Raw genomic sequence first — 5000 nt, 5'->3', positions numbered from 1 at the left:
ATTACAAGGTAGAGCTGGACCACTTGCGTAAAACGGTTTATTTAAACCAGTTTATCAAGTCAAATGTAAGCTTAAAAAAAATTTCATAGTAAATTATAAACATTAGATGAACCGGAAATGTGTGACTAAATTTAAATGCGCATGGTCACGTTAAATGGATAAACTGTAACTCTTTTCTAATGCAAACTTATTGTTCTCTGTATGAATTGTTTTTTTCAAAATCCTTTTAAGATACAAACTAGCATAAGCAGTATCTTATTTATGTCAACCGTTTTTCCACTTAACAGCAATTACACACCCTAAAAGCAAATTATAAATGTCTGCTACCAGTAAATGGAATCCATATACAATGTACTAAAAATTGTACCGCAGACTTCTGCAGAGCGATAGTTGATCCTTGAATAAGAAGGTAGAAGAAAATTCTGTAAGACATTTACCAAATTGCAAGATGTCCTCTCTAATCATGTTATGGATAAGTTTCCTCTATCCCTTCTATGGGTATGCCGGATGATGGCTCTGATGCATATATAGGGCAATATTTTGTTTTTCGCTTCCAATCTCCCATCTAAAGTGACGGTAGTTTGGTGGGGGGGGATTTTCAATTGTGTCTTTTTATCGCGCTTGTCGTACCCATTAGTGTCTGGTTTAGCCACATAAAGCAGCTAAACCCAACAAAAGTAATGGGTGCAATGCAAAAAGTCTAGTCTGTGCGCTCAAACTGGTCACTTTTCGCTCATTTCAGCCTGCCTTCCCGGGGAAGGGGAGTGCGTGTTGAAATACAGGCACCGGCAGCGATCACGGCCGAAAGGAGCAGCAATTGAATAGCTTCGTTGGTTGGCATCTACTGGCTGCCGTCGAGAAAGCAATTGAATCTCGTCCATAGAGTGTTCTTTCTTATATTTTTTCTGTTTGTTATATACTGTACACCTGTGGCGTGTATACATGTTCTTTCACTTCTAGTTCATCACCACTTTCTAATCTGACTGTAAAGAATAGGTTTGCTCTTCACCTACTATTGCCAGCTAAGCATGACATAACTCTGTAATGACAGAGCTGCCTATTGTTGTTCATTGTAAGGCTCAAACATTTTCCATAATATTGCTCACTTGGGATCTGTAAATCCCAAAGGCATTTTCTGTTTGTTATAAACCATAAGCGAATAAACAGATCTAGAAGCATTAAAATATGGAGTTGAACCTAATAGGAAAAATTATGTTTTTTTCTCTTACTAATAAAGAGAGAATCTAAAAATATCAAAATTTTAATAAATATGTAAATTTTTATCTTTATATTACGCTTTTTTACCTGATCGCTGCGCTGCAAAAATCGGCAGCGAGCGATCAACTCTGAATGACCCCCATATTCCGCAGCGCTTTACAGAGAATATTTTGCCCATTCACATCTGTCTCTGCCCCAGTGGAGCTTACAATCTATATTCCCTATCACATGTACACGCACACACATTCACGCTAGGGTTAATTTTGTTGGGAGGCAATTAACCTACCAGTATATTTTTTATATTGTTTTGTATCATTTGGTGATGAGGAGAGACTCTCAGGCCAGCACTGTAAACAGGATACAAAGCTTTTTCACACCAATCGGCTTCTAGCTCTGTTCTCAAAATAATAAACACAAGAAAAGCGCATTCAGAATAGTTTAAATAAGGCTCAGTGGTGTAACTTTGTGGTTAACCTGTTAGGAAACAGTACAGTCTTTCTCTCCTAGTGTTCGTGCATTTGCACCCATTTACCCAGTCCACATGTGTGAGTAATCCCACGGGGTAGAGTCCATGCGGAAGCAGTTAAAATACCGCTAGTCTGGATCCTTGCGGTCACAATGCCGACACCAGAATCACGACAGAGAGAATGTAACCTGTGGTGAGTGCAACGAGCCCACAGCGTGCCGAACGCAGCAAACCCACAAGGGGCTTTCTAGCGCTAACCCCGCTTCCGGCATATTGGAGGCCAGGATGTCTGTATACTGACGGACGCCGATAGTTCATACTGAACCCAGTCCATACTATGGTGGGTTAATTTAGGATGGTAACATATCATGCATAGAAGCTGCCATTAAGGTAGATAGGGCTTTGCAGGCTCGTGTTTGGAGGATGTGATGTCCGCAAGACAGAAGATCTCTCAGTCCTCTATGGAGCTCTGACATTGGGTTAGCAATCCACCAAGCAGTCTATTTCCACTGCTTGTCAGGCTTAAAGAGGTACTTGGCAGCTGTTCTTGAAATTCTCAGTGCGTGCTACATTAGGTGGCGAGTGCCTCCTGGGCTGTGTGGCATAGAGCTGTGGCTGAGATGCGTTGTCTTCCACATGGTCATTTGTTTATAATTCTCCCAGCTCTACAGGTACCATGTGTTTGCAAGCACAGATTCCCATTTTGTAAGGAAGATGCTTTGCATTGCTTCCATCGGGAGTACCCAACCTTAGATCCAGCTTTAGGATGTGCCCCCAATATGTTCACCATGAAGAAAAGAGACTTTTTATACTTTAAGTTAATTAGGGTGCCCATCCTTTTTGTGTTTTTGATTTTTGAAAAATTTGATGTTTACAGAGCAAGTTGTCCTTTTCCTCTTCTTTGTTGGTCCCCTTCAGTCTCTCTTGTGGGGCTTGGTTTTTAGGTTGTAAACTCAGAAGAGCTGGGCCTTCTTTCCTCATGTGCCTTTCCTTTTCTTACTTACACTATCTTATACTCCATACTCCCTTTGATGGCATCTAAACCCTGGTTTTCTATACTTGTCCTATATGGTCTTGAACTTTAAGTCCTATTATCTTTGCTCATTTGATTATGTACTGTGTAATGGGCGCTGCGGATCCCTTGTGGCGCCATATAAATAAAGGATAATAATAACAGTACTGAAATGCTCTCAAGCAGCCTGGCATGTAGGAGGGAGGAGTGCCTGTACTCCTCATGCACCCTCTATGCTACAAAAATGTTTCACTTTGTATGTATAACATTCCTCTTCTAACACATACTATTATACAATGCAACTTGCTTACACATTAGTTGGATATTCTACTTAAAGGTGCAACTACCACTAACATTTTACTAACTTGTAACAGTTCTGTTGTGTTTCACACTACTCTGCCCCAAAAACCGAGGCTTTATGACCTTGTCATGGCAGGGGGTGAGATGGAACTGCACTCCAAAGTTTATGGCTACTGAATGTTCCTTCTGCTGTGCTGAGAATTTGTGAACAAATTGGATTTGCTGCTGGTGTATTATAGAACTGTAGGAGCTGCATGCTAAGGAACCAGCAGATTAGTAGAACTGGGGCGTTAGGTGCTACTTTAGCTTGACTTGCACACTGATTAAACTTAGTCAGGTCCATATATATTTGAACACTGACACAATTTTCCTAATCCTAAATAACATTTGAGCGCCTCATAGCTCTTTTATCAAGCCTCACAAAATAAAAAATGTCACACTTACCAATTTTATAGACACCCGCTGCCAGTGGTACACGCCCTGCTTATGCATCCGGTCACTGCTCAAACCAACTCGGATGTGACGGCGGGCCCCATGGTAACCAGATAAACAACACACCTAGGTGACACATACAATCAAAGACATTTAAAAACAATACTAGCACAAGAACAGCACAATAATGAAGATTATTAGGCATACAATATAGATTACAATATACTAATGGTATAGCTACATTGTTAATTCATAACCATATACAGCCTTCATATTATGCGTGGACAGGATCGAATTAAAAAAATGAACAACTGTAGACTACCATATCCAAATTACTGGCAGTGCTACCACATTTTATACCTCATATCTAATATATAGAACCACGCATCTATAAGGTATTTGAACCTAACTATAACTCAAATACTTGCATAGCCAATCCCGGGATCCTGGGATTTAGGGCCAAAAACGGCTAGGATGCAACCCCGGGATTGGAAGTTCCAATCCTGGGGATTGAGGGATCAGTGTTGAGCATCCACAGAACGCTCAGACGCTGCCCGGCTTTCTACTTCCGGCTCCCCAGCGCAGCGTGAGAGGTCACGCTGCGTCATCATACGCTGCTGGGAGCCGCCAGGAGAGAGCAGAGGATGTTCCTCACCGCCCGTCCTGGTATATGGTGAGTTATCTGTGCGGGGCGAGGGGGCGGCCACATAGTTGAAAGCCATTCCCGGGAATCCCGAGATTGGCCATTTTTCAATCCCGATACCCGGGATTGAAAAAATGGACCGGGATTGGTTTCCCTAATTTAAACCACGGGGTGCTAAAGAATCCAGCCTAATTATCCATTCACATTCCTTTTGTAGAAGTCGTACAGATCTGTCCCCACCCCTTACAAGAGGTGGCACATGATCTATTATGCGATACCTTAATGAGGAGAAGTTATGTTTAGCCTCACTGAAATGCCTTGCAACCGGCTTAATACTCTCCCCGTGTTTAAAGCAGCTCTTATAGCAGTACGATGTTGAGCCATATGTTCACGGAACGTCACTTCTGTTTTGCCTATGTACATTTTAGAACATGGGCAGGTGATAACATACACTACGTACCTACTAGTACTTGTCAGTCTATGTCGAATAGTGTATTTAACACCCCTATATGGATGATGGAAAAACTGACTTGTCTGCAGAAATCCACAAGTGGTACAATTCGGGAATTTAAAGCAGCCGTTGATTGGTTTACCCAAGAAACCACTGCTCATTTTCTTGCCCACTGTGGACACATCATTCCGCACTATATAGTCCCTCCAATTTTTACCTCTCCGGTAACATGTCATTAATGATTTCTGGTGTAATACACCCAAATATTTAGCTGATTGCACCAATGGCCACAACTTTTTTGCATTTTTGTGGATCTCTACACTCGTGTGTGTATCGATTACACCACATGTGTCCATTGGTGGCCTGATTTTTTACTTTTGAAATTAACAAATCACTCAGAGGTACTGCTAGAGCCCTGGACTTGGCTCTCTGCAAGTCACAAAGCTTATAACCCCTCTGTAAGAATTTTTGTAACATA

General features: G+C 41.6%; 1 protein-coding gene and 1 long non-coding RNA gene across 4 annotated transcripts in view; one reads left to right on the top strand and one right to left on the bottom strand.

Moving 5' to 3' along the window:
* Window positions 1-5000, top strand: part of MCC (MCC regulator of WNT signaling pathway) — a 652269-nt gene that overhangs the window by 239738 nt on the left and 407531 nt on the right. The gene's annotated exons all lie outside the window — the stretch shown is intronic.
* The window catches only part of LOC135062528 (uncharacterized), a 68613-nt gene that overhangs the window by 18312 nt on the left and 45301 nt on the right, over window positions 1-5000 (bottom strand). The window contains exon 3 of the long non-coding RNA XR_010248880.1: window positions 3441-3554. This is a non-coding gene — a long non-coding RNA (uncharacterized LOC135062528). The remainder of the gene's footprint in view (window positions 1-3440; window positions 3555-5000) is intronic.

Source organism: Pseudophryne corroboree, chromosome 1, assembly GCF_028390025.1.
Source record: "Pseudophryne corroboree isolate aPseCor3 chromosome 1, aPseCor3.hap2, whole genome shotgun sequence".
In the NCBI taxonomy this organism is placed as follows: domain Eukaryota; kingdom Metazoa; phylum Chordata; class Amphibia; order Anura; family Myobatrachidae; genus Pseudophryne; species Pseudophryne corroboree.
The sequence above is the reverse complement of the archived record's forward strand: the minus strand, read 5'-3'. Positions and strand labels throughout refer to the sequence as shown.